The sequence below is a fragment of the Drosophila kikkawai genome, unplaced genomic scaffold (assembly GCF_030179895.1).
Source record: "Drosophila kikkawai strain 14028-0561.14 unplaced genomic scaffold, DkikHiC1v2 scaffold_8, whole genome shotgun sequence".
In the NCBI taxonomy this organism is placed as follows: Eukaryota; Metazoa; Arthropoda; class Insecta; order Diptera; family Drosophilidae; genus Drosophila; species Drosophila kikkawai.
In genome coordinates this window covers 21,947-40,280 of record NW_027222741.1, presented here as the reverse complement: position 1 = coordinate 40,280, position 18,334 = coordinate 21,947, and the positions used below count along the sequence as shown (strand labels likewise).

Here is an 18,334-nt window from a genome sequence, read left to right as displayed (position 1 = left end):
TTCATTTCATAATTTGGCAATAATGATGATGTTTCGAGAGGGTTTAACTCTATTGGTATTTAATAAAAAAAATAAGATTTATATATTTATATTTATATATATATATGTATTTACACTATTCTGCATGTTTTTTTTTTTCGCTTTGAGGTCGGGTTTTGAAGATTTTACATTTTAACTAGTCGTGTATTTTATGAGTTGTTTTAACCCATTTCCTCGTCTTCGTTAACTTTTAATTTGTCACTAGATTTTAAGGGTTTTTAATTTTTAAATTTCTTTTTTTTTTAATCTGCACTGTTTTTTCACGTTTATTTTTGGGTCACTTTTTGTGGGTTTTTCTCTGCTCCAAGCTGCTGCGAACTCCAAATGAATTTTCCCCAGCAGATATAGCTGCTCCAGCCGCCTTTTTTGGCCAGAGCGGAATAGCGTAACCAATCTGCTCTGCTGTCTCGTTTAGCTACAGGAATTAAATAATTAATGTTGTGCAAACGAGCCCAGGAATTTTTTAGAAATATTTACCCAGTGCTTCCTTTTCTTGTATTTTTTTCTGCTCAATCGACCTAGCGATTTCTCGCCGTGTAGTCGAAGAAAATAAGCGTGACCTACACGTGCAACGAAAATATTATTATATGTCGATCGGCTTGGACATTTTTTTTATAAAAAATATTTACCTTGCCGACACGGCAATCTTTGGCAGCCGGTAGATTGGCGTTTGTTGATGGCCTTTTTCAACCGATGCCGAAATAGCAGTGGGATTAGGGTCCGGAGCACATGTGCATATGCTCTCTTGTATATTTTCCCTGCTGGGTTCGGGACCAACTTCTCAGCTTGACGACTCCAATAGAAAAGATCGAAGCCAGAAGCTGGAGACCCGAAGAACCCTTCACCGATTTGCACTTCGGTATTCACCAGCTGGTGGTTTCAACTGTCATTTTTAAGACGTTGCCAGATAAGAGGTCGATACTAATTATCGCTACTATTTTTAGGCGCGTATCATTTTAATTTAAAAAAAAAATACTAAAAAGTTTTTATATGGGTCCATTACAGATTCTGGCTGCAGTCACAAGTACCTCTTCCAGTGCGGAGGTGGAGGAGTCGATGTCGGTTTCAGTATTGAGCTGGGGGGCTAGCTCAATGTGGGAACTCACATACTTTTTGTATTTCATCCAATTGGTTCTGTGCGACGTCAGCCTATAGGGGCGATCCGTAGTTTCTGGGCTTTGAAGGAGGGTTATCAACAGCGGCGAGTGATCTGAAGAAAGGTCTGGAAGGGCCTTGGCGTTTATTAAATTTCGTGGGATGTTTTTTGTCACCGCGAAGTCAATTAGATCGGGTATCTTTCTGGGGTCTGCTGGCCAATATGTGGGGCTACCAGGGGAAACGTAGTCCAGCTTATTTCTCACATTGATGAGAGCGTTGTACAGTTGTCTTCCCTTGGGGGTCACGAGGCGGGATCCCCAATGCGTATGCTTGGCGTTGTAATCTCCTGCAGCTATAAATCGATCTCCAAGTGAGTTGTAAAAATCCATGAATTGACCTTCAGAGATTGTAAAGCGAGGTGGGCAGTAGACAGCAGCAATGCAAAGGTTGCCGTTACCTGACTGCACTTTAATGGACGTAGCTTGCAGGTAATTTGTTGCAAACCTTTGGTGGAAGTGGTGTTTGATGCGTTCTCTGATAAGGATGCCGGTCCCGCCGTGGGCTTTACCATCTGGATGATCTGTGCGGTAGAAGGTATAACCTCTTATATGAAAGTTGTATCTGCTTGTGAGGTGCGTTTCAACCAGTAGCATGGCGTCGATGTGGTTTTCGTTTAGAAATTGTGTTAGTTCAAGTTTATGCCGTGAGACGCCATTGGCATTCCACGTGGATATACGTAGATTGGACATTGATTATTTTGACTGTTGTGCTACGAGCAGCTGTATCACCATATTCTGATTCTGGACGAGCGTTTGCATGGTCGTTTTCATAAATGACATGAGTTCCATCATGCTTTGTTGCATGGTCACCATCATGGATTCCATGTTGTTTTGTGGCTGCTCTGGGGCCTGCTGAGCATTTACTGAGTTTGAGGGGAGTGGATTTTGCATACCTGTCCGTAGAGCTTCGGCGTAGGAGATGCCCGTGGGGGCATTTAGCAGACCAAAAGAAGATCTGGCTGCTTTGGCAAAAAATACATCTGGAGTAGTTTTTGAATTAAAATACACATTTTGTGTATTTTGTTGGCGTGTAGCTGTCGCTCTTCGCATGCGACTCTTCAGCTCCTTGTAGACCTCACAGCCTCTGTAGTTAGCTGTATGGTTTCCTCCGCAGTTTCCACATTTTTTCGTGTTGGGGTCTTCTTTGTTCGCAGGGCAGTGTGCGGAGTTGTGGAAGTCTCCACAGACTACGCAGACTGACCGAAGGGTGCAGTATGTCCTTGTATGACCATACTCCTGGCAATTCGTGCATTGCACAGGACCGTTGCGTTTGTGAGGTTCTTCCACGGTGATTCTTCGATGCAGTAGGAACTGCAACTTTTAGATCGGGTGAACTTCATTCTTCTTTAGGGCTTTACTGTCTGGCTCAAGTTCGACTTTGAAAAGAGGTTGCGGCTTTTTGTTTTTGTTGATAATGTTGCTAACATTCTTGGCAAAGAAACCCTTGCCTTTCAGGGCTTCTAGTATCTCGGAGGGGGCGACATCTGGTTCAATTCCTTTCAGCACTACTTGCAGCCCCTTGCTGCTTTTTAGTTGGTAGGTGTAAAAGCTCTTTTTTGCTTCCTGCAGGTAATTAGACACAGCTCGAAAGTGTTCTTCTGTTTTGGTTTGAACTTTGGTTTCGCAGATGTTCCCTTTAATAATCGGAACAACATGAAAGTTTCCGTCCCCGACCACCGCAACAATTTTGTTGACCAGGGCGTTTGAACTTTTCTCCCTTATATATATAGGTGGGGGCTTTGGCTGTTTTTGAGTCTCCTGCTCCAGCTCTGCTTCATTATTCTCACCAGCTGCTAGCGGAGAAAATTTGTTGGTGTTGTTTGGGTCGTAGCTTTTGGTGACACGGTTGATCTTAGGCTTGTTACCAACCGTGTTATGGGGGCTAAGCTTACGCTTAATTTGGATGTAGCGATCCATGCCAGTCTGTATGGCCGGAACCGCTTGTTGCTTATCGGAGCTCACGGTTTTTGTTACCATTGTATTTTGCGCTGCGGCCGTTGGCACCGATTTCGCAATATTGGTCGTTGGTTTAGTTGTTGCTGTTGCTTTTGATGCGTTTGCAGAAATTGCAGCTCTGCTTGTTGTTGGTGCGTCTTCCATCGAAGCCGCTGGTGGTGGGGTTTGGCATTGGGAGCTCCAAGATGTAGGAGCTGGAATAAGTAGGGCGGGAGAGCAAGGGCGCGCTCTCGTGCCGTCGGCGGTCAGTAGAGCCGGGTTGGGCTTGGTAGACGTTTTTTCTGCTTCGATATCGCGAGTTGAGAAATAAGAGAAAACACCGTTTCTTTGGTTTACAGAGGTTCTACGCTCATTCTTTTGATCGCCGCTCATTATTTTGAGCTTGTTACGCGTGGCACAATATAAATGAACTTTGCAGCTCAAAAACACGTCTCACGCACTAGTGTCCGTATGTCATACGCACTGTAGGGCTTGGCCTAGCTGACAGTACGTAGTTTAGAGTTCCGAATTTACTTTTTCACCATGAAAAAACACTTCGAGAATAAACCCCGCGTAGCGGTCGTCCGTAAGCACGTCTGCACTCGATGAAGGTCGAATGCGAAATGAACAAATTTACAATTGAGTATGCAAATGTATTAGCCTTGTAAAAACTAATATAAATATAAACTCTGAAGTGGATACAGGCATTATTAGGTGAGTTGTGAACTTTTTGTTTACAAATTTACAATTGAGTATGCAAATGTATTAGCCTTGTAAAAACTAATATAAATACAAATTCTAAAGTGGATACAGGCATTATTAGCTGCGCTGTGAACTTTTTGTTTACAAATTTACAATTGAGTATGCCGTGTAAAAACTAATATAAATACAAATTCGGAAGTCGATACAGGCATTATTAGCTGAGCTGTGAACTTTTTGTTTACAAATTTACAATTGAGTATGCAAATGTATTAGCCGTGTAAAAACGAATATAAATACAAATTCTGCCGTGGATACATGCATTATTAGCGGAGTTGTGAACTTTTTGTTTACAAATTTACAATTGAGTATGCAAATGTATTAGCCATGTAAAAACTAATATAAATACAAATTCTGAAGTGGATACAGGCATTATTAGCTGAGTTGTGAACTTTTTGTTTACAAATTTACAATTGAGTATGCAAATGTATTAGCCTTGTAAAAACTAATATAAATACAAATTCTGCCGTGGATACATTCATTATTAGCGGTGTTGTGAACTTTTTGTTTACAAATTTACAATTGAGTATGCAAATGTATTAGCCATGTAAAAACTAATATAAATACTAAATTCTGAAGTGGATACAGGCATTATTAGCTGAGTTGTGAACTTTTTGTTTACAAATTTACAATTGAGTATGCAAATGTATTAGCCTTGTAAAAACTAATATAAATACAAATTCTGAAGTGGATACAGGCATTATTAGCTGAGTTGTGAACTTTTTGTTTACAAATTTACAATTGAGTATGCATTGTAAAAACTAATATAAATACAAATTCTGAAGTGGATACAGGCATTATTAGCTGAGTTGTGAACTTTTTGTTTACAAATTTACAATTGAGTATGCAAATGTATTAGCCTTGTAAAAACTAATATAAGTACAAATTCTGCCATGGATACATGCATTATTACCTGAGTTGTGAACTTTTTGTTTACAAATTTCATTATTAGCTGAGCTGTGAACTTTTTGTTTACAAATTTACAATTGAGTATGCAAATGTATTAGCCTTGTAAAAACTAATATAAATACAAATTCTGCCGTGGATACATGCATTATTAGCGGAGTTGTGAACTTTTTGTTTACAAATTCACAATTGAGTATGCAAATGTATTAGCCGTGTAAAAACTATACACATTCCTAAGTGGATACATGCATTATTAGCTGAGTTGTGAACTTTTTGTTTACAAATTTCATTATTAGCTGAGATGTGAACTTTTTGTTTACAAATTTACAATTTAGTATGCAAATGTATTAGACGTGTAAAAACTATTATAAATACAAATTCTAAAGTGGATACATGCATTATTAGCTGAGATGTGAACTTTTTGTTTACAAATTTACCCTTTTTTTTTTTTTTCAGGCTTTGCTTTTATTTATTGAATCTTCTCATTTATGAGACTAACAATAAGTGTATCAAATCTTACAATACTACCTAACTAGCAGTCATGAGACTGGTACAGAGTAAATGGCCCTGAATAATTATGGCTGGGTTGGATGGTCGTTACGTAGTAGGCGGCTTCTTCTGGAAACTCGTATCAAGTCCCTTGCTAAAGGATTTGGATGGGTGGAGAGTTTTTCCTTGTAGGACGCTTTTTGTTTTTCTATTTCGTTCTTAACTGCAGGAATGCCGAGATCCCTGTGGATGGCTTTAGTGTGGAGCAGGACCTTGTAGTCCAGGGGCGATCGGGAGTTTATGAGCCAGTGGAGGCTGCTGGCTTTTAGTTTTAGATGAAGTTTCTTGCATTCAATATGTCTTCGCCATCTTAGGCGTCTGTCCAGGTGGACGCCCAGGTACGTTACCACGTTGACTTCGGGGATCAGTGTGCTGTTCAGGTAGAGCGGGGGGCATGTTTGTCTGTTGAGGGTGAACGTTATGTGCTTACACTTTTGTTCATTTATTTTAATACGCCAATCAGATAGCCACTTCTCGACTACCTTGAGGTGGTTGGCGAGCTGGGCTGTTGCACGGACTGGGCATCTGGAACGGCTGAGGATCGCAGTGTCATCAGCGAAAGTGGATAATGTTAGCTGGTCGCTTGTGGGTACATCCGCTGTGTATAGAACAAATAGGGTAGGCCCAAGTGCACTTCCTTGTGGGACTCCAGCTTCGATTGAATAGGTGCCGCATGTTGTTGCGTTGCACCTCACTGCGAAGACTCTGTTGTAGAGATACGACTCAAGTAATTTGTGTGTGTATACCGGCAAGAGTGTTTTTATTTTGTGCATGAGGCCGTTGAGCCAGACTCGGTCGAATGCTTGAGAAACGTCGAGAAATATCGCGCTGCAATATTCTCGATGCTCGAAGGCTGTGCGAATTTCTGATGTTATTCTGTTTACTTGCTCGATAGTTCCATGTTTTTCTCTGAAGCCAAATTGATGAGCTGGGATAGTGTTGTGAGCTCCCAGATAAGGGATTATGCGCTTTAGTAGGCATTTTTCAAATAACTTGGACAAGCATGATAGTAGACTTATTGGTCGGTAAGATGACGGAATCGTGTGGTCTTTTCCGGTCTTCGGTATCATTATAATTATAGATTTTTTCCATTTTGTTGGGTAATGGCCGAGACTTATGATCCCATTGAAGATTTTACAGATGACCTCAATAGCACAATTTGGAAGTTCAATTATCATTTTTTGAGTTATTAGGTCAACGCCGGGAGCCTTTTTCGGCTTCAGTTCCCTGATGACCTTCGTTATCTCGTTCGGACGAAATGATGCTGGAGTAGATTCCGTTTCAGTGTGGATTTGCGGTAGATCAAATGGATTTGCAGCAGGGTTCGGCTGGAAAACGCCCTGGAGATGTGAGGCAAAAGTTTCGGCTCTGTCTTTGTCGCTGCGGGCCCAGCAACCAGATGACTTTCTTATCGGGGTGATGGTTTCAGCCGGTGAGCTTAAATTTGGGTGAGCTCTCCATAAGGGATGCTTTGTGCTGGTTGGCGAGAGTTTTTCAATATATCTTAATTGTGCTTTTTCGGCATCTTGCTTCAGGGCCCGGCTTAGTTTGCGTGTGGCTTCATTTAGACGTTGCTTTGAGCATGGCGATCTATTGGTTTGCTACACCCGTCGCAGACGCCTCTTTTCTTGGATAAGCTGTTCAATTTGCTGGTTCGTTTTGAATTTGATTTTTTGCACATCCGTCTGTTGTGGTGTTGAGATTCTGGCTGCAGTCACAAGTACCTCTTCCAGTGCGGAGGTGGAGGAGTCGATGTCGGTTTCAGTATTGAGCTGGGGGGCTAGCTCAATGTGGGAACTCACATACTTTTTGTATTTCATCCAATTGGTTCTGTGCGACGTCAGCCTATAGGGGCGATCCGTAGTTTCTGGGCTTTGAAGGAGGGTTATCAACAGCGGCGAGTGATCTGAAGGAAGGTCTGGAAGGGCCTTGGCGTTTATTAAATTTCGTGGGATGTTTTTTGTCACCGCGAAGTCAATTAGATCGGGTATCTTTCTGGGGTCTGCTGGCCAATATGTGGGGCTACCAGGGGAAACGTAGTCCAGCTTATTTCTCACATTGATGAGAGCGTTGTACAGTTGTCTTCCCTTGGGGGTCACGAGGCGGGATCCCCAATGCGTATGCTTGGCGTTGTAATCTCCTGCAGCTATAAATCGATCTCCAAGTGAGTTGTAAAAATCCATGAATTGACCTTCAGAGATTGTAAAGCGAGGTGGGGAGTAAACAGCAGCAATGCAAAGGTTGCCGTTACCTGACTGCACTTTAATGGACGTAGCTTGCAGGTAATTTGTTGCAAACCTTTGGTGGAAGTGGTGTTTGATGCGTTCTCTGATAAGGATGCCGGTCCCGCCGTGGGCTTTACCATCTGCATGATCTGTGCGGTAGAAGGTATAACCTCTTATATGAAAGTTGTATCTGCTTGTGAGGTGCGTTTCAACCAGTAGCATGGCGTCGATGTGGTTTTCGTTTAGAAATTGTGTTAGTTCAAGTTTATGCCATGAGACGCCATTGGCATTCCACGTGGATATACGTAGATTGGACATAGATTATTTTGACTGTTGTGCTACGAGCAGCTGTATCACCATATTCTGATTCTGGACGAGCGTTTGCATGATCGTTTTCATAAATGACATGAGTTCCATCATGCTTTGTTGCATGGTCACCATCATGGATTCCATGTTGTTTTGTGGCTGCTCTGGGGCCTGCTGAGCATTTACTGAGTTTGTAGTGACCAGCTAAGCTTACACTTACAAAAACTTTTCGACCTACCCTCGCACTTAAAATTATAGGAACTTTTCCATAGCGAAAATAGCTAATAACTGGCTAAGACCAATCACGATTGACAATGATCATACGATTGAACAGTTAGTCTAAGTAAAGCTCTGAACCGCGGTTACTTGCAGTCAGCTTCCCAAAGCTTAATTCACTCTTTGATAAAAACCCTTTGGCAAACGTTTATGTTTCTCGGCGCGGCCAAATTTAAGTCAATATTACACGCGGTAATACAATTTATTAATTAAATAATCCGAGTGAAACCCAGAGTGGTATAGCCAGCTATAACTTCTCGTGTCAATTTGTGCGTGGAGAAAAGGTGAATAAGTGCAAATTTAGTGCGTTTCAATGCTAACTCAGTTTTCATAGGGATCCGGCTTCAGAGGCGTGACGGAGGCCTAGACCTCGAAAAGGCAGATTCCCCTGCTCTACGGCCGTCTTTAACCAATTCCGCCAACCGCCAGCAGTGGATCTCAGTTGACACCAGTTTCGCTCCATACTCAGCGGCCGGGACGGACTTAACCTCCGGCCGATGATTACATAACCGCCCACGTTTGGATGAGAGCGGAACCACCCCAAGTGGAAGACCTGAGCGCAGAAGACCAATTCCGCTGGCGCAGTTTTTTTATTAGACCGGAGCAGCTGCTTGGTTATCACCATCGGCAAGCTGCCGTGAAAACACCCCCTCGCTCCCCTCATCTGGCCGACGAAGGCCTAAGCTATTGATATACGCTTATCGCCAGCGCAGTGGATGCTGCCTAAGACCCGTTAGGATCACCTAGACGGACACCTGCCGTCGCGGGAGTTAACTTTTTATTTTCTTCTTGTTTTGATTATACCTTTCTTATATATTTCCGATTATTAATGATTTAAATACTCGCAGAGCAACTGGAGTATGGCATTCGGTAGAATTTTGACTTAGGGTTTGTAGGGGTCAGAGGGTAAGGGCAGGGAAAACAAATAGGAAAATATAAATAAGTATAATCGTAAGTTTAAATGATAGAACCGACCCATCGAAACGCATATGCCGCGACTAGAGTGTAGGGTAGCGCCTTCCAGAACATGCCGTTTTTCTTCTACCTGCATTCGCAGCGCCAGCGAAATCGTACGATTTTTTGCTTATTTTTCCTTCCTCCAGTCCTTCGCTCGCGAGCATCGAGAGCGCAAGAGAGGATTTGGGAAAAGTCCCGTAGCTTTTGGCTCGTTTGCTATGCAAGGCACGCTGCGTGTAGAGAAATTTTGTGACGCTCGCTCACTTGAAATTGAAAACCAGAGCAAAGCACACGCATCGTAGATCATTTTTACTATAATAATTCCGGCACGTGGATTATACAGTTTCAATCGAATTAATAGTAAAGTGCCAGCAAGAGACCAGTGACAAAACTTAATAAGTGTTGTGCACGAGTGAGAACGGGTAAATATTAACTACGGAACGGCAGAGTTTATAGTGTAGTTAACCCTTTTGTTGTGCAGGGCTAGTTTGGCGCTAGGCGACGGCTCTTACGTCCTTCGCTAAGCGTGGCGTATCGCCGGCGTGGCAGCCACACGCGGCAAAAGTTGGCGATCAGCGAACAAGGCGGCGCGGTGCAACCGAGCGGCCATAACCTTACTCTTTGGAAGCCCTACGGCGGCAGCGACGTTGACGTGCAGCCCAACGCTGTGCGACCGAGCGGCCATAACCTAACTTTTCGGAGGCCCTACGACGGCAGAGACGTCGACGTGCGGCCAACGCAGCACGTGCGCGTAACCCTACTTTTTGGGAACCTCTGCTTTGCCACGTCGGCTGCCAAGGAGCTATAGCGATCCGAGTGCGACCGCACTAAACCGGGAGCGAGAAATCTCCAAGAGTCAGACCAGAGGCGGCCTGTGTCTGAGTTCTCGGAGTAATGTAACCGGCCTCGTGCAGCCCCAACTAAGGCGATTCGGCTGTATGGACAGCGGCTAAGCATTACCTTTTCGAGCATAAGCCAGTAGGAACAGTGGAGGTGCAGCGAAGGTAGCTGAGCGGAGACTAGGCAGGAGCAGGCGCAGCCGGATAGAGAGCTCGCTTGAGCGGCAGGCATGTGACCTGTCGAAGAAGTTGGAGGCGCGTCGCGGTGAGCAGCGCGCTCCCGCTGGATGATTCCAGTAACCCGAAGGACGTAAAGTTTTGAGATCGATTAAATTTAGAGTAATGCGTAACATTAGATAGAAAGTAACTGATATTGTTGTTGCTTTTCTGCCGTTTAGCGTAATATGTGAATGCGAACGCGAGCGTCCCATTTAAATATCGTTTCTGAACTTTCCAACTAACAGCCATCAGCACCTGCAACTTCGATGGGCCCAACGAACCAGCAGCGGAGGATCTGAGCGTAAGTCAGTATATCGAAAGTAAATTGGCACCAAGGCCGCATATTTGATTTATTCTGTATATATATATATATCGATCGTATGTATAACTTAAACGGGATCCTAAGCGAGCCGCACATTTACGCGTTTGTTTATATGAATTTCAATTAACGTAGAGATAAATATCTAGGGATTAGATAAATTAAGAAAATGATTAATAATTATAAGAGACAGAATTATGAATTATCCTGAAGTTTAACGAAATAATAATGGAGTAAAAACGTATATCTTTGGTCTATGTTAATACAGCAAGTGGATGTCGAATTACTTCAGAATGAGCTAAGATCGAAAAGATGAACTTAGTTAAGGGGTAACACTTAAATTATCAGAGTTTACCACGGCAGGGAGGGTAAAGACGTGGGGGCGGATGACACCTCAGCCACCCACAACGCGAGTGTTCCTCTCTTATACCTACTCTTTAGGGTCCGTCCGTACGTCCGATTAATTCAACCGTTGACCAATCATTTAGTTTACAGAATGTGCACTTAAACTTTTATTACAGTAGTGAAAGGGTGTGACTTATAATCGGTGAGGAAGGCCCACGCCATATCCGACGAGCTTTGAACCGAGCATAGCAAGAAGTGCACAAATACCGATCCGATTGTACACTGGAAAACCCACAGTATCTAGTGAGCACTGCCTCTTGGCTACTACATAAATAAAATGGCGCCCAACGTGGGGCCAAAGACCGTTATCTGCATTTGAGAAATAAGAGGAAGAAGAATATCAAGCTATAGTGCAACTCGCAGGAGCCGCAAATACCTATTGTTTTAGGTGCAGGACCCTCGAGTGGTTTTAGCCCATGAAAATGCTCGACTATCCATCCAAAAGAATTTTTTTGTAATTAATTTAATCAGCAGAAATTGTTACTATTTCATACTAGAGATTTGCTAGTTGCGAGTTGAGGACTTCTTAGCCGGAATTGCGTCTTCGATTCGAGATCTTACGGATCAAGGCGACCGCAACGAACCCACTCACAGGCGCAAAAACTCGAGCCTGAAATTAGTTAGGTGGATCAAACTCCCGTTCAATAGGTAGAGGGAAGCGAATTCGGAATTAGTAGCTTGGAATAGCGATATGTTATCAAAACTTCGTGGTACTATCGACCAGTGCTAACCGAGCGCAGAATACTATCCAAAGGCGACAGTTTAGACTACTGGCAAAAGGTACTGTACGCGTATTTAGGAATATCAAGTGGTCAGAGGAACTTCGATGGATGACCAATACAGCGAATACAAACCTACAAAGCCGCAACAATATAGACAATATTAGTATAGAGTTGGTTAGGAGAGAACGCTCAGCAAGAAGGTATTCGACAGAAACTAGCTGGAAAAACAAAGACCATAATTTGAAAATATTAAGCAACCAATAACAGTTACAGAAGAAGAAAATGCCTATTCATCATAGCTTAGAGAATTTAGCAGCCGCTTCTAATAATGACGAGAGTGTTTGCATTCTATCCACACGACCTTTAAGCGTGATCGATCTGACAGCAGCTTCTCCTTGTAATCATCGATTTCATCATCAATGTATTAGAGATCACTTGTCAGTAACGAACTCGTGTCCGACTTGCAATCAACCATGCACGGTGCAGCAGTTGTCAGTATCGAACAATAACTTATTAGCCGAATTGGCAGATGCAGAACAAAGATCCGAGTCAGGAAGAGCACCCAATGAATATGACGCTGGCAAAGGTAGCAGCAATCTTATCACAAACCGAGGCCGTAACAGGAATGAACCAAGAAGAGGTCGAAGTTTGGGGCAACGCAGAGGTATGGTTACTAGGTCTCAGCAACGTAGTAACGTGGCGCAGCAGCGCGATAGAAGCGCTAATACACCATCAATTCTCGATTCATCTAGAGCAGAGAGTGTCGAAGAAATAGGTAGAGTAGTTCAAGCAGCAATGGAGTCTCAGCAACAGAAGCTTATGCAGGATTTGACTCGTTTCATACAATCACAGATATCGAATTTGCAGCTCGAACAGAATGCCCAATCCCCGAGTAGGAGAAGCATGAACAATGTAACACAGGGACAAGCTTTCGCAGTAGGTCAAACTCAGCCAGGGTCAGGATTGAACTTACCGAACAGGGAGCAAAACGAGAGATTAGGGAATCGACAATCTAGTCGAAACTCTGAGAGGTCGCACACTTCGGTGCAGCCGGAGAAGGTGCCCGGTATTATCCAGAGTTGGCACATCAAATTTGATGGAGCCAAAGATGGCTTGCAGACAGAGGATTTTCTGTACAGAGTACAAGCACTAGCCCAACAAAACTTGAACGGAGATCATCAGCTTCTTTGTGATCACCTACATCTGTTCTTTACCGGCAAAGCGAATGAGTGGTATTGGAAATTCCACCAAGCATGTACGAATTTTACATGGGCAGAGTTTTGCAGGGAATTTAGACAGAAATTTCGAGATGTGGATACAGACATGGACATATGGGAATCTATCAATAGTAGGCGTCAAGCAGACAGGGAACCATTCGAAGAGTACCAATTCCAAATAGAAAAGTTGGTTTCGCGCTTGAGTACGACATGCGAAGCCATCGCTGAGGTACGAGTTGATGCATTTGCGCATAGATTCCTTAGTCACCTTAAGGGAAGAGATACGAACGCACGAGCAGTTTTGTAAGCAGAATAGACCGCAGCAAGGGAAGAACCAAGTCGGAACACGACCTTATATTGCTCAACTAGAACAGGAATCCGAGGATGTAGGTCGAGAAGATGTGTCAGCCCTACAGACTAATCAGATAAGATGTTGGAACTGCGATAAGATAGGCCATAGGTTCGACGAGTGTCTCGAAGTTCGCAGCATCTTCTGTTATGGATGCGGAGCCAAAAACACTTTTAAGCCCAACTGTCAGCACTGTAGACCATCGGAAAACCGACAAAGGGATGCGTCGGCCAAAATCCACGCGTCGCATCCGAAACATTAAAATCCAGTAGTGGTACGCAGACAGAACCGTGTGAAGTTTTAAATCTGCAAGAAGTACACCCAAACACAGCAAAAGTTAACCAACCGTATCATATAGGTGAAGCACAGTACGCTGAAGCCAGACGAAGAATATTCGCAGACGTTTGCAGCAGTATTGACACTCGCAAACCCGGACGTTCAACACTAAGAGCACGATCATTTTGGAACAAGGTTCGAAAGAACCGGAAAAAGTTGATAGCAGCAGTTTTTATGAATTCCGATAACCGCTTATACACGGAAATCGATTTAGTGGGTAAGCGCTATGTGGCGTTACTCGATTCAGGAGCAACGATAAGCTGTATCGGAGGCAACGCTGCTAGAGACTTAGTTCAGAACCCAAATTTACGAAAATGTTCAGGTCGCATTAAAACCGCGAATAACTCCGAGTGCTCAGTCGTAGGCAGACTCGTGGCAGACATCAATTATCGAAATCGTACACATCCAGTCGAATTTTTTGTGATCCCAGGGCTGAAGCAAGATATATATCTGGGAGTTGATTTCTGGCGAGACTTCGGTCTATTGTCCAAAATAATGGAAGAGACCGGAAGTGTAGCTGAACTTGACGTAGGGCGAGACGAAGATCCGGACGATAGCCCGAAAACGCATGTCCTTTCGATCGAGCAACAGAAGAGGCTAGAGACTGTAATCTCTAAGCTTCCCTCTTACGAGTCTGAAGGATTAGGTCGAACTCAACTAATTGAACATTCCATAGACGTTGGTCAAGAGAAGCCGGTAAAACAGAGGCATTGGCCCATCTCACCAGCTAAGGAGAATCTTGTGTTTGCCGAAGTACAGAATATGATCATGAACGGAAAGGACTATGAATTACTAAGAAACATTAAGTCGTTACAGGATGATACTTTGTTGAAAACGCCTGATGTCATGCAGCTAGCACGTAATCAAGCACAGAAGAAAATTAAGGAAACGCATGAAAACAATGCAAAAGTTTATAATTTGCGCTCGCGTTCAGCATGTTTTAAAGTCGGTGACACTGTGTATGCCCGTAGTTTTGCGCAAAGCAATGCGGCTAAACAATTCAACAGTAAGCTGGCTCCAGTCTTTATGAAAGGGACAGTTACTAAGAAGCTTAGCCATATTTACTATGAATTAGAAAACGATGTCGGGAAATCCTTAGGGGTGTATCACCTGAAAGACATAAAGAGCTAGAACGATTCTTGTCTGACCTTTTTCAGTTAAAACCTCTTCGAGTAGGACTCTCGATGAGTTAACTGTGGTGTAGGGGTCAGAGGGTAAGGGCAGGGAAAACAAATAGGAAAATATAAATAAGTATAATCGTAAGTGTTCACGCCAGAAAGGCGCTCAATTTCGGGAGGCAGTGTGATCCCGAACGCTCTCCTTTTCTCTCCCTCTTCCTCCGGACTTCCAGTCCTAGAGCTTCTAATCCGCTCTCCCTAGCTTTAGTTTTTGTTCTTTGTATTCAGTACCAATTTACCTACGACTAAATAAACATCCCGACGCACGTCGCGTAAAACCCCGACAAGTTCTACGTGTTATTATTTATCCGAGTGCATTTCAGCTTAAAGCCGCCCCCCTCCAACATTTGGTCCTTCGAGCCGGATATCATCCACCAGCAGCTCCGGTGGCTTTAACACCGCACCAGATAAGTTCATTACATTATTGCTGCCGGTCATACAGTTAGGTTTTGCGAAACTCAATTCGTCTTAACTTCTCTGTATGATTATTGTCTAAATCCAAGTCCGATTAATCCGACACACGGCAGCATAATAACTTCCAATTCCAAATTCAAAATAATTCGGTTTCCAAATTTTCTACATTTGTGTCAAATTTCTGTGCCGAAATCCAAAAGTTTAAATAAATGCAATAGCCACAGTGAGAATTTAATTCCAATAGTTCTCAATTCCTCTTCGTTAACTGTGTTCCTGCTAGCATTTATTTACATTTACATACATATACAGTCCACTCCATAAGACTACGATCACTGTCAACATTGACATTTCCCCAAATCGAGAAATTATATCCAAATAATTTCTATACAAGGTCTTCGTTCCAAAATTCCGAAAGTGTTTGTTTAAATAAATGCCTAAGCCACAGTAAAACTTTCCAATTTCGAATTATTCTTAATTCCTTCTCGTTTACTGTGTTCCCGCTAGCATTTATTTACATTACATACATACTACAAATACAGTCCACTTCACTCCGAAACTTATATTTACAAATTTATTTAATAACTGTCCGCAGCTACTAAAATTACAAATTTATTTAATTCGTACATATATTGTTGTTTTTTTACTCCCTCGCTCTATTCTGAGCTGCAATACGTATTTACATACATACATAATCGTCTGCATACGACGCTCCGATATTTGGCAATTTTTTCCGCCTCTCCTTATCTCCGCTATTTTGCACTTGCATACGGCAAGTGCACAAATATACACACACACACGTATTGGTTCCGAAATACAGCACCGGTCAATCAAATAAGACCAGACAAATAAAATAATTTTAAATTATTTTATATTAAAATTCCAACTAACCGATTAAGTTAGAAATCCAAGTGTGCTTCCATATACACATTAGTGTGACCGTATTTTCGTAATTCCGTATTTAATTCAAATATTCTCGATTTGAATTTCTTACGAGAAAAATACAATTTTCCACAAATAATTATTATTTCAAAAATAATTATTACGAGTCCGATTGGTTCCTAAATTCCCAATCCAACTTCGACCTATAAATTATTTTGTAATATATACCTATTTATAGTAAAAATTATAAAGAAATATCCAGAATGGCTCCTTCAATTTTAGACAAATTTACGTTGATCTGTGACCGTCTGAGTCACTTCGAGTCCAGAGTCTGCAATCCAGCAGCACCCACTCCATCCAAGTACTCTTGTCAAATCCATCTCGACCAAGTCCGAGCGCTATGGGACAAGGTCGAGACAGAGTACGAAGCTTGTTCAGAGCTAATTTCAGTTGGTTTAGAGGGCGCTGCAGACATCTTGCCTACTCTTAAGGCAAAATACGACTACTCCTATTTTATTTACGGACGGTGTGCCGCCCAGCTCATGGAACAGATCGATACGATCTCTGCTAAAGCAGCTCCAGTCCAACCTCCTGCGCCCCAAAATTCCTTTCCGTCTGGCTGTCGGCTTCCTCCGTGCGAAACGGAAGTTTTCTCGGGCGATTATCTACGCTGGCCGACTTTCCGGGACCTTTTCACAGCGGTCTATATCGACAATCCTACGCTGACCCCTGTAGAAAAGTTGTTCTATTTAAATGCCAAGACTAGTGGTGAAGCTCATTCTATAGTTTCCAATTCGCCACTCACCAATGACGGTTTCCGCTCAGCATGGGGAAACCTAACTGAGCGTTTCGAAAATAAACGCGCGTTGGTGAACAGCCAACTGAAGAAATTACTAAACATACAATCCATCGAACGCGAATCCTCGGCAGCCTTGAAGGAGCTGCAGAATACAATTCAAAATTGCCTCACATCCCTAACTCTGTCCGGCCTTCCTACGGATAATTGGGATTGTCTATTGGTTTATTTGTGTTCCACGAAGCTTCCAAAGCTGACGCTCTCATTATGGGAGCAGTCCTTACCAAATAAAACCGAAATTCCGACGTGGCTAGAATTAGATTCTTTCCTTACTGAGCGCCATAGAACTCTGGAATCTATAAATTCTATTCAACCTCCTACGATACGCCTCAGTCCGTCCAACCCGACAAAATCCATCGTGGCACCGCGAGTACTAAAATCCTTTAGTACGCGGATTGTTCCCATATCCAAAAGATGCGATTTGTGTTCTGCAGAGAACCATCCAGTGCGTAAATGTCCACGCTTCCTCCAGATGACGATAGAAAATCGAACTTCGTACATTGAGAAAAAGCAGTTGTGCTTAAATTGCTTTGCAAGCGGTCATCCACTCCGTAATTGCACAAGCGCCCACAGCTGTCTTACGTGTCACGGTCGGCATCAAACATTGTTGCATCCAAGCAACACTTTATCCAGTGTTCCGAATCCTCGTGATGACGCACCACAAATTCCTGCACCCATCCAAAGAATTTCCTCGTTCTCCACACGAGTGACTACTTCGGCCGATTCCAATTACTGGGTTCCGTACGACGACAGCAAGAGCAGACGTTCCCGAGGTATTTTATCCTACCAATGCCGAGTCTGCAAAGGGAACCATCCTCTTCGGAAGTGTCACCGTTTTCTCCGGCTTGATGCGAAGAAACGGCTCCAGACAGTCATCGACAGGAAGTACTGCGTCAACTGCCTGGCCCACCACCATTCCGGAGGATCCTGTCGAAGTAGCGACCGATGCCAGTCGTGTGGACAGGATCACCACACCCTTCTACATGCCGACGAACGCTCAGCGTTATCCTACGCTTTCCAGAGCTAATACTTCCTGGTACTTTTGCTGCGTATCCTCGCAAGGGGGGGAGAATGTTCACGCCAGAAAGGCGCTCAATTTCGGGAGGCAGTGTGATCCCGAACGCTCTCCTTTTCTCTCCCTCTTCCTCCGGACTTCCAGTCCTAGAGTTTCTAATCCGCTCTCCCTAGCTTTAGTTTTTGTTCTTTGTATTCAGTACCAATTTACCTACGACTAAATAAACATCCCGACGCACGTCGCGTAAAACCCCGACAAGTTCTACGTGTTATTATTTATCCGAGTGCATTTCAGCTTAAAGCCGCCCCCCTCCAACAGTAAGTTTAAATGATAGAACCGACCCATCGAAACGCATATGCCGCGACTAGAGTGTAGGGTAGCGCCTTCCAGAACATGCCGTTTTTCTTCTACCTGCATTCGCAGCGCCAGCAAAATCGTACGATTTTTTGCTTATTTTTCCTTCCTCCAGTCCTTCGC

The 18,334-nt window shown here is 43.3% G+C and overlaps 1 long non-coding RNA gene across 1 annotated transcript; it reads left to right on the top strand.

The window, feature by feature from the left end:
- Positions 1-9,315: 9,315 nt before the first annotated feature.
- LOC138929610 (uncharacterized) lies at positions 9,316-10,315 on the top strand. Its single transcript, XR_011445849.1, has 2 exons — positions 9,316-9,531; positions 9,591-10,315. It is a non-coding gene; the product is annotated as an uncharacterized lncRNA (long non-coding RNA).
- The last annotated feature ends 8,019 nt before the right edge of the window (positions 10,316-18,334 follow it).